Source organism: Alexandromys fortis, unplaced genomic scaffold (assembly GCF_014885135.2).
Source record: "Alexandromys fortis isolate MF-2015 unplaced genomic scaffold, M_Fortis_MF-2015_v1.1 scaffold_31, whole genome shotgun sequence".
NCBI classification, from domain to species: domain Eukaryota; kingdom Metazoa; phylum Chordata; class Mammalia; order Rodentia; family Cricetidae; genus Alexandromys; species Alexandromys fortis.
Window position 1 is genome coordinate 12,591,630 of NW_026067974.1, and position 11,166 is coordinate 12,602,795.

The 11,166-nt window shown below is 48.6% G+C and overlaps 1 protein-coding gene across 1 annotated transcript in view; it reads right to left on the minus strand.

The window, feature by feature from the left end:
• Rab5c (RAB5C, member RAS oncogene family) overlaps positions 1 to 8,495 on the minus strand; it is a 22,106-nt gene extending 13,611 nt beyond the window's left edge. The window contains exon 1 of the mRNA XM_050156843.1: positions 8,367 to 8,495. The gene's annotated coding sequence lies outside the window, so the exon portion shown is untranslated. The remainder of the gene's footprint in view (positions 1 to 8,366) is intronic.
• Between the last annotated feature and the right edge of the window lie 2,671 nt (positions 8,496 to 11,166).

The window sequence follows — 11,166 nt, forward strand, 5'->3', positions numbered from 1 at the left end:
AAAAAAAAAAAAAAAAAAAAAAAGAGAGAGAAAGAAAAAGAAAAAGAAAAAAAGAGAGCGAATGAGCCCCTAGAAACACTCAACAATGCAAGTGGGGCAGGGCTTGCCCCATGAAACCTCCCGTGTAGCAAGTGGATCCTCAACCCCTGTGCCCAGACACCATGGCCCTTATCCTCCAATGTCCCTCATTTGAAAGAGGCAGTCTTTCAGTAGTTTCCTGTAACAAGGGCTGCTTTCCTAGAAGACTTACGATGTACTGTAACAGTCCCAACTTTGAATTATCTGGAGAGGGTACCGGGCCATTGGCTGAAGGAACCATCACCATCCAATAAATCTCCCCCACCAAAACCAATCACAAGCCCTTTAAAAGCAACAACAAAAAAGGATGACTCTCTTTGGAGAAGCCCACATCCATGCTCTGAGTTTTTTGTTGTTGTTTTTGTCTTTCCTGAGCATTGCTTTTAACCTTCATGTTTAAAGTTTATATTAAGATACTTTTTAACAAATCCTGACTCTGCTTCAATAAGTTAAATAAAAAAATAAATTAAAAATATGAAAGGTCCTAGAACATGAAGCATCTCGAAGGCCTCATTCCCTTACGTCCATTTCAAAGCCTCTCAGGAAAGGGAAGAAGTGATTCAGCTGCAGGGAAAGGGGCAAGAATAGGGCAGTTGATGACAAAACCAAAGTTGAGTTCCTTTTAAAAATGAGGTTGCAGGCCGGGCGATGGTGGCGCACGCCTTTAATCCCAGCACTCGACAGGCAGAGGCAGGCGGATCTCTGTGAGTTCGAGACCAGCCTGGTCTACAGAGCTAGTGCCAGGATAGGCTCCAAAGCCACAGAGAAATCCTGTCTCGAAAAACAAAAAAAACAAAAAAACAAAACAAAAAAAAAATGAGGTTGCAAACGCTAGAGGTTTGCAAATTGGCATCACTCATGACCACAGAGTCTGAGCAGCTCAGAGAGCAATATGATGACTAGGAGAACAGTCAGGGTGAGGAGGCCACCCATAGCCTCCTTAAGCCTGGGATGCTTCTGACAGAGCCACCTGAAGGGGACACACTCAGACCTATGAATAGAGGCAAAGAGCTGGTGGAAGGCTCAAGTTACAGATTTTCAGAGGGTAACTGCGGCAAAGGATTTAAGCTTGTCAATGATTCAGGATCACATCTCCAAGGGCTTATCTGCTTGAGCCTGCCTAGAGCCACAAAGGCTACAACACAAGCCTTTCCAAAGGAGAGGTCTGTTTAGGAAAGGCAGCAAAAGAGGTGTAACTAGACCACCTGGGATTTCATATGGACTTTCAGCCCAGAGTCCAGGAAGGTTTGGCTGGAGAACTCAGTGCTCAAAGAGAATGATTACACCCAGCACCTCGCCACAAACTCCAGAGTAAATACCCAGTGTGACCACTGCTTAGCTCAGGTGCAGCATCAGGCAGATGGGGACTGTGAACGGGTGAACAGAGGGCAGCAACTTGCTGCTAGGACCGAGTGCTGGGACTGGAGTGGATTCTCACCATATGTTACTTTGCTACCTTATCCAGCGGTGGGACTGCAGAGACTACCACCAGAAGGGGCAGCCTGCACTCATCCTGTAACTCCAGATCAGGGCGCTAGACAGAAAATGTTTGCTAAACAGGCCCGGGCAGAAAATACACAAACAGCATCTTGTGCCAAAAAGTAAGGAAATGCTCGAAAAACAAAACCAGAAACCCTCACAATGACAGGGGTAGGTCAAAGGGAGCTGAAAGAGCAGCCTGTGGTCAAAGACGAAACAATGTGAGGAAGCAATGTAGATTACAAACCAAAGTATAAAATTAAGTTTCTGTGAGCCAATACCAACAGATGAATAATTGAATAAATGAGAATAAGCAGGTCTCTTGCATCAGGGGATTTAATAATTCATATAGCTACTTCACCCTCCAAGAGGGGGACTTGACCTGCCACTCTTCAGTGTTGACTAGACATAATGACATTCTTCCAGAGAGAACAAATAAAGCAAAGGACAACTTTATAATGAAGAGCCCTCAGCCTGTGTCAGGCTGACACTGACGATGAACCACACTGATTATGTGTACCTTAATACAACGGGACACAAATGGCACTTTATATTGGAATCATCTCCCTAACCCAGACCACTCCTAACCCCAGTCTACTCAGGAGAAAAATGTCCAGCAACCCATAAAATATCTGGCCAGTGACCTCAAAACCATCAAGGTCACTGAAGACAAGTGCAATCCTGAAACTACCTACCTAGAAAAGTCTACAGAAGTGCAACATCCAAATGCAGCCAGGGCCCTTGCTACAGAAACAGGACAATCAGGCGCAATCCACAATGTGGATGGAGCATGGACATTCATGTATTAACATTAATGTAACATGCTATAAACAGGGAAACGGGAACAGGGTCTAAGTCTTGTGAGGAAAGTGTACTATTCTCCTAATTTTTCTAAGACTATTCTGAAAAATTCACTAATGGGGGAAAAAAGGGAGGAGGCAGGGGCTCATCCTGAAATAAGATGAGGTTTGAGGCCTGCTATTATTATAGACTCACAGTTTTGAAGATGAGTTCATTGACAGGGAACAGGGATAGGAGGAGCTAAGTGGGAGAAAGCACAGCCCAACACAGCAGGCTGGAGCAGGGAGTTTAAAGGCCATGCCCTTAGGATGCTGATCGCAGGGCTGCCCTCACTACTGCTTTTGTTTGTTTGTTTGTTTTTTGGTGACAGGGAATAGAACCAGAGCCTCAAAAATGCAAGGTCAGTACTCACTTACTGAGCTATACACCAGAACTGCTAGTGCTTAAGCCCAATATCACACTGTGCAGACATGCAAAACAGCACCTACTGACCAGAGCAAAATTCAACCCCACTGATCCCTTGCTAAGTGCTGCCTGGGTGGGTAGTCTCAACACAACAACTGCAGAAAGTGTAGAATAGTCTGTCCTGCTACCAGATTTACTCACTCTGCAGAAGCAGCTGAGGCTGGGGTGCTGTGCAGCTAGCCAGAGCTATGCCCATCTTCTACTAAAGCCTTCACAGGAAACGGAGATTTGAAGAGTTCTGCCCTCTGGAAATTGGTTTGTACCCTACCTGATCTGCATTATCTGTCTGGTACCAGCTATTCTGCTTACCTGTTTGCTCTGCTATCTATGTATGAGCAGATGAAGATAGGGCTCAAGCTTGGAAATGAGCTGGGGCTAGGTTTGTCCAGCTTTACCTGGACAAGCTGTAAGTTTGGGTAGGGGAGTGTTAAGGAAACAGGCAGGCAGGCAGGCACTTCAGGGCAGTGTTCCATGTCTGTGATTTCCGTTAGCAGCTGTAGCGAGGGGCCTACTATGCTGGACATGATCTGTGGTCTGCAGTACTCATCCATCTGAGATGGAAAGAGCAGGGAGCCAGCTCTGATGGAGAGAGGAACTGGTCCCTCCTCACAGAAAGAAAGAGACTTGCAAGTCAAGTCTCAAAAGAAAACAAGGAAAGCAGCTTCCAGGCAGGTGAGGTGGACATGAGTATTTTAGGCAAAGGGAACAGTATACACGTAGCCTCGAGAGAAGAGGCTATCCTGCATAAGGAGGATATTATCCATAATGAGGAATGAGCACAAACTCCTGCCCTGCCACTCACTGGAACATGCGCCTCCCTCCAGTGGTCTGAGGATGAAACAGAATATGCTCAGAGTTCAGAAGAGTGCCTGGAACAAGTCAGCAAAGCTCAGTAAGTTGAGCTTTTAGCCAGGAGTGGTGGCACTTTAATCCCAGCACTTGGAGGCAAGGACAGATGGATCTGAGTTCAAGGCCAGCCTGGTCTACAGAGTGAATTATAGGACAGCCAGGGCTACACAGAGAAATCCTGTCTCAAAAGACAAAACAGAAAAATGTTGACTTTTAACTAGTATCATTGCCTCTGTGTATTAGGAGATACAGTACTTTGAAAAGCAATCAAACCTTTTTATATGCCATGCTCAATACAAAGAATGCCCTTAAAGATTATTTCAAGGTTCTTTTTTTTTTGGTTTGAGATAGGATCTTGCTACACAGCCCAGGCTGGTCTCAAATTCATGACTCTCCTTTTCAGCCTCCCAAGTGATAGACAGATGAACAGCCTCATGCCTGCTAGGCAAATGGTCTACAACTGAGCTGCAGAGCCTCAACTCTGTTTTATATCAGACAGGCTCTCACTAAGTTGTTTAGGCTCTTCTCCAACACACTACGTAATCCAGGCAGGCCTTGAACTCAAGATCCTACCGCCTTATTCTCCCAAACTGACAGGATTACACTGGGCTCTGTCACAGTACAGAAAGCTTTATAACCTACATTTTGGGACATCCTAGTCTATAAGCTCTGTCCACAGCAAATGGCTCTAACAAAGCAGCCCAACTCCACCATGGTAGATCAGTAACACTGTGCTCACCTCCCAGGAAAGAAGCACTGAGCTCAATTTTTTTTTTTTAAAGGTACAATAGCAGGCGTGATGATGTACACCTTTAGTCCCAACATTCAAGGCAGGGGCAGGCAGAGCTCTTTGAATCTGAGGCCAGTATGGTCTATGTGCTAAGTTCCAGGACAGTCAAGAGTCAAGTAGAAAGACCCTGCCTCAAAACTAAGTAAATGCAGTGACTCTGAATGGTATAATCATGGTAAGTGCCTTAGCAGTTTCTTCTGTTTGTTTTGTCTGTTTTTCTTTTTTGAGTCAGGGTCTTACTATGGCCCAGGCTGCCCTGAATTCATAGAGATCTTCCTGCCTCTGCCTCCCAGGTGCTGGGATTAAAGCCATGAGCTGCCATGCCCAGCACTCTTTCTGTAAAAAGAACTATAACCCACATCAATTCTGCTCAGTAACTATGAGATGAGGGAACATGTGACATCATCCAAATACCAGGCATCACAACAGATATTTGACACTAAAACTGAGTAAGACTTAGAGATGAATTGTAATAAGCCTTCAAAACCCCACCTACCCACCAGAGGCCACTTTGTAAGGATCTGTTCTGTCCTTGGCACTGAACTTTATACCCTTTTTCTAACTCTGCAAGAGATCTGGTATTCCCATTTTATGGAAGAAACAGGTTCAGAGAGCCCAAGTCACCCAACTGGCAAGCAAGGGACTGAGGAAGGGAACTCAAGTCCCAGGAAGTCTGAGCCTCTACTGTCTTCTACCTACACTGCCCTTCTGACTGCTGAGCAATCTGTAACCCAGGCTGGCCTCCAACTTCCTATGTAGCCCAGGATGACTTTGAACTCCGATCCTCTGGCCTCCATCTCCCAAGAGCTGGAATCACAAATGTGCCTACAAGCCTGGTTTATGCAGTGCAGAGATGGGTCTCATGCATGCTAAGCAAGCGCTCACCCACTGAGCTATATCCTCAGCCCATTAAGAAGGCTCCTTCTGGGCTGGTGAGATGACTCAGCAAGTAGAGGTGGTTGCCACAAAGTCCGAAAGACCTGAGTTTGATCCCAGGACCCACAAGGTAGAAGTAGAGAATTGGTTCCCACAAGTCTTCCTCGCACTTCTTTCTGTGCACATACACAGAAAACAAATGAGTGCATGTAGGTCCCTTAAAGGAATCCTTGTTTGGTGGAGGCCAGTTTGAATTTGTGAGTTTGAAGCTGGGCATAGTGGTAGACATCTTTAATCCTAGCACTTGGGAGGCAGAGACAAGTGGATCTCTGTGAGTTCAAGACTAGCTTGGGCCGGGCAGTGGTGGAGCACGCCTTTAATCCCAGCACTCGACAGGCAGAGGCAGGCGGATCTCCGGGAGTTCGAGACCAGCCTGGTCTACAAGAACTAGTTCCAGGACAGGAACCAAAACCACAGAGAAACCCTGCCTCAAAAAAAAAAAAAAAAAAAAAAAGACTAGCTTGGTCTTCAAAAGCAGGCCTTTCAGGACTAGAGGTTGCAACCCTGTGTCAAAATCAGCAGGCAGTATCAAAGGGGACTCAGAAGGCACAACCCTTCAATCCTGCCCAGCGGGACCCTTCAGTTTGTCACTTTCACTTTCATTTTCTAGTCAAATTTTGAGTTAAGTTCTGGAGAAATTAATGACACATAGACATTAGCAAACTCTGGCTCTGAAGAGTACAGGCTTGAGGCTCTTTACAGTCACAGCCTCCTCAGCAAAGGGGGGAGCAAGAGAGGGTGGAATGTTGGGAAAGAGAGGGAAGTCAAAACGGAAGGCCATGGTGAGGAGGCCAAGAGCCTGTTCACCGGTTCTGTAAGTCCATTCATCTAACAAGACTCTAAGCTTGAAGGAGAGCCTGTTTTAGAAAAGATAAGGGTACATTCAAACCCAAGCTCCAAACCCTGGCTCTGACCACTTCTAACTGTTTGGCCCCAGGGGAAGAACTGTCAGTAAGGTGGGGACACAAATACCTCTCTCCCAGGACACTGTGAGGAGTAAGCTATGGGAAGAACTCTGGGGCTTTACATCTTATAAATAAGATACACACTTACACTCCACCCTAGAGTGAACAGGCAGAAAGGCCAGCTAGGTGTGAGGAGTGAGAGGTGAGGCAAAGAAATTTTGAGAGGAGGCCATCCTCTCCCAGCAGGGCAGTGACAGGCTTCAGCTGGGCCTCTCCAAAGTCTGAAAGCCAAAAGCGGTTGTGGAACCACACAAAACTCTACTGCCTCCTGTCTCTCTAAGATTTTCTCCTCAAAAGCAAGGCTCAGAGTCAGAGCTGGGAGTGGATGTCCAGACAAAAGCCAGAAATGCCCATGAGAAGGCTCGCCTGCCTCAGCCAGGGCCCCAGGAATCCCAATCCACCCCTGAGCAGGTAAGTCTAGCAGAAATATCAATCGCTGGGAGCAGTCAGGGTTCACTGGTTCTCCCTGAGAAGCTCATGCTGAACAGACCAGAGGCTGGCTGGGTAAGGGATTCACCAACGAGCCCACACAGAAAGAGAACGTCTCATTTAGCCGTTGACTCTTAATAAGGAAGGGGTTTCTTTATTGTCCAAGAAGTAGCAAAATAAATACACCACAGAATTAGCTTAAAATGTTGTACTAACTGGACACCGGCAACTGTCCAGAAGTAGGTCAGAAAAAGCTCAAAGCAAAATTTTCAGCTCTCGCGTGATAAGGAGTGTCTTAAGGTGGTCAGGAATGCCCGAGAACTGAACGGCTTTCCCACTCTTCCTTCACAGCAGACAGCAAGGGTCAGCTGTGACCTCGGACTCAGGCTACTCCTCAGAAAGGTAGTCTCTGGCCTGTACTTTGGCCACTTAACAAAAGAACTTTCCAACTCGGTCAGAAACAGCAGCCATTTCACACACTTCAGTCCCAAGGAAAACACAAGGATCCTGCGTCAATTCAGTTGGGGGAACTGGCAATTTGTGACACGGACAGCAATTCCTTTTGCTACAAAAGCTAGAGCTGCCACTGTGATCTGGACCAACTGCTCTGTAGTAAAGCCAAGCCAAGAAGAGACGCTGGTGAGGCCTGGACCTGTTGCTCAGGTGGAGAGCGTTGTGGGACTGGGGACAGAGAAGAGAAGGTCCCTCAATGCCACACAGCTCCTATTTGGTCTTATTCTCCTCCCTCTAAGGAAACCACTCGGAGGCTCTGGAAGGACAGGGCTGAGCCTGGAGCAGGGGGGAGGAGGGGAGAGAGAAGATAATGAATGGGCAGAGCCTCCCTGATCTGTCGCTAGGATTCAGCCAAGCTCAGCTAAATTCTACAGAGGCAGGAAGACGGACACACACTGAGAAGACAGCCAGGGCTGGGGGTCTGACGAGCGGCACAAGGAGAGGGCTGCCGACTCCCTGTCAGTGACCCAGAATTCAAACTCTGCTGAGTCCTGGTAGATTCGAGAGGAAGTAAGGAACCGTAAGGGCGCAAACACACTTCTGTGAGTGTGGAACAATCTCATCCAGGCACCCACCATCCCCGCACACCCTAAAGGACATCTAGATAAGAATTCCTTCAGGGCTGCAGGGGGCAACTGGGTTTTTTGAGGGGGGAGTGGGATTTTTTGGGGGGCGAGACACAGGAAAGGAAAACCAGGAGAGACAGCACTCCCCGTCACCTGTAAAAGGGAAGGGAGACAGGTTCCTTCACACCTGGCAAAGACTCTTTGATTCTGAAAGCAAGGGGGTGGGGAGCGGAACTTAGGGTCCCTCTCTCCCACAACTGGACTGGACAGGCCACAGGAGAGCCTTAAAGGACTCCTGAAGGCTCCCGAGGGGCAGGTAAGCGAAGGAAAGAGGCGCTCCCCCTTTGGCCCGACGCCCTATGGAGCCCCTGAGAGGGGGCTACGGGTCGGGGGAGGGGTCAGTGTCCCCCTAAGCTAAGGTTGAGCAGGAGGAAAGGGTACCCCAGGGAGGCTTCCACGCAGGCGAGAGACTGGCCCTGGGACAGGCACACTCACCGCGACTCCGGAGCGGCAGCGTTACTTGGGCCGGGGCTCCTACAGACTCCGCTCCTCTCCCTCCCGGCGGTGTCCCAGGCTCCGGCCTCCACTTCCGCCTTTCAGCCGCTCCGGATCCGGATCTCCAGCTCTGCCCCGCCTCTCTATAGTCACAAGTGACTGACAGAAAGAACAGACCAATGGGAGGCACTTTGATCCTACCCGCAATCAACGCGGGAAAGGAGGGCGAGTGCGCGCGAGGGATGGCGGGACTTGTAGTTCTCAGCAAAGGGAGGAGCCGGGAGCTGCCTGGCACTTGGGTGTAGGGTGGGTCCCGCTGCTGGTGGGGCGGAGCTGGTCCAGGCCTGCTTATCGCGTCACTGCCAGTTCCAGGTGCCGCGAGGGAAGGCGTGTGGTAGAACTTTGCCAGAGAGGACTGTGCTTGCAGAATTGAGAAAGGAGAAATATGATGCTCCTGAGGCCGTGTAGACGGTATTCTCTCTTAAAGAAGCCCCTGTCCACACTTTGCGGCCAAGACAGGTCCAGGAGGCTGATTGCTGAGAACATGCTATTATATGAAAGGCGATGGAGCCCAGCGTGGTGGCTCACTCGGAAGGTAGAGAGGCTGGCAGATCTGTGTGAGTAACAGATAGGGCTGTTACATAGTAAGACCCTGGGTAAAAAAAGGAAGGAAAGAGGGAGGGAGGGAGGAAAGGGAGAGAAAAGAAAGAAGGGGGTTGGGGGAAAAGGTGCAGCTCTGTAGAAATGGCTCCCTGGGGTCAACGAAATGGCTTGCCGGCTAAAGGAGCTTGCCGCCGAGCCTGACAGACTTCCATCCCTAGGACCCACGTAGTGTAAAGAGATAACAGACTCCCACAAGTTGTTCTTGACATGCACATGTGTGTCATGGCGTGTAAGAACCCACCTCCCCTCCCCTCAAATAAATGAAGGAATATAACTTAAAAAAGGGGCGGCCTCTTGTAGAGCCTAGGTGGGATGAAAAGGAGAAGTTCCTCTGCCCGCCATGGTCTTGGTCTCCCTCGCTCCCTTCCTTACTTTCACATAGGCCCTGATTGGCCTGGAACTTGCTATGCAGACTGGGCTGTCTTTAACTCCCAGAGATCCTCCTGCTTCTACTTCTGGAGTGCGGAGGTTGAAGGGGTGTGTGGCACCGAGACAGACTAAGCTTTATTTGGCCCAGATCCCAAACACACCAGGGCAGCCTCCACCCCAGATCTGAATTAACTCTCCTCCAACAACAACCTCTGCCTGGTTTCTCTCTACCCATCACTGTAGACAAACCCCCCCCACTCCGAATATGGGTCAGTTCTATTTCTGTTTCTTCTAATTCCTTCTATATGAATTAGGACCACTTCTGCTTCCTGCTCAACCCCAACCTCCAGCACTGGCCAGTATCTCCTCTCTCTGCATCTCTCTCCCAGGGACACTATTCAAAACTTATATGAAATCTAAGCCCACCCCAGAGACCATGTCATGTGGCCACTGTGCTAGGGCATGAGTCATACCCTGAACGCTTGAGTTGAAGAATAGACCTGTCTGGAACAACCTGCCACATGCTGTGCCCACATCTAATTTCATCTTGTCATCAAGGTGGCAGTTTCTTTCAACACATACGTCATAGGACATGGAGCTCCAGAGAAGTGACGTCATTCTTAGCAGGTTCTTGACTGGTGACAAGCTCTTCCCTCCAGCTACATGCCCACAGTAACACACGACGCCTAGCTCACCGCCAAATACCTGGGAAGAAGAGTTCCTTATTCCGAAGGGCAGGGCAACTCCTGGGGCTATCTTTCTAAGTCTAGAGATTAGCCCGGTCTCTCCCACAGACTGTGTATTTGTGGTTGTAGTTGGGTGGTGGGGAGGAAGGAGTGTAACAGGTCCTTAGTGACTCATTAAGGTTTCTACCTCATCCCAAGAGTCCCTGGTGGCGTGAATAAGGCGCCAAGTGGATTGACTGGCGCCTTTGCCCTTCCTAGAGACAGCAACAGGGCCCTGGAGTATGGTGGGGTGTGTCTGCTTGTGTTGGCTCCTTCAAAGCCCTGGGGCTGTCAGACCAACCCCCAGAAACAGCCAGAGTCAAGGTCTAAAAAAATAAAAAATTTTATTTCCTATCCAAAAGTGAGCTTGGGGCGTTGAGTGGGAAAGGAAAGCTGGAAGCCAGAGCAGTTGAGACCCTGTTGGAAAGGAGGGGGGACAGGACGACTTGACTGGGGTTTGGAGGTGGGAACAGCAAAAGGGTGATGTTGGGAAGGCTTTGAGGTGCTGGCAGCAGAAGAGACCACCTTGCATGACAGCCTGCAGAGAGACAGAAACAGAGATGTTGATAGGCTCAAGTTTAAGGGTAAAAACAGGCATTATTTGGAGCCCCACTCTAAGGTAGGGATTTCAAACTGAAAAAACACAGGGACCTAAAAAAGAAGGGAAGCGAATTTTGGGCATCGGAAATGATGAGCAAACAGGAGGATGTGAAGAAATGGGGACTATTTCTCAGCCACCCAAGACCAGGTTATTGCTGACTTTGCCAGATGAGTATTGGCTCCGGCTAGCCAGACAGCTTTGTTTTTCTTGGGAAGTTAGAATACTGAATATTTTCTGACTCTTATCTGGAGTCTGATGTTGATAACCAATTTATATTTTGAATTAAAAAAAATGTCCTGAGAGTCAGAGACATGTCTGGTACCATCAGTTTGTGTGTGTGTGTGTGTGTGTGCTGTGGGGGTAAAGTGAGCCCCTCTAGTTTGGTGCTAGTAGGAGCCCTAAGATGTGGGTTTCTCAAATAACAGCTGGAATCTCAAACTCA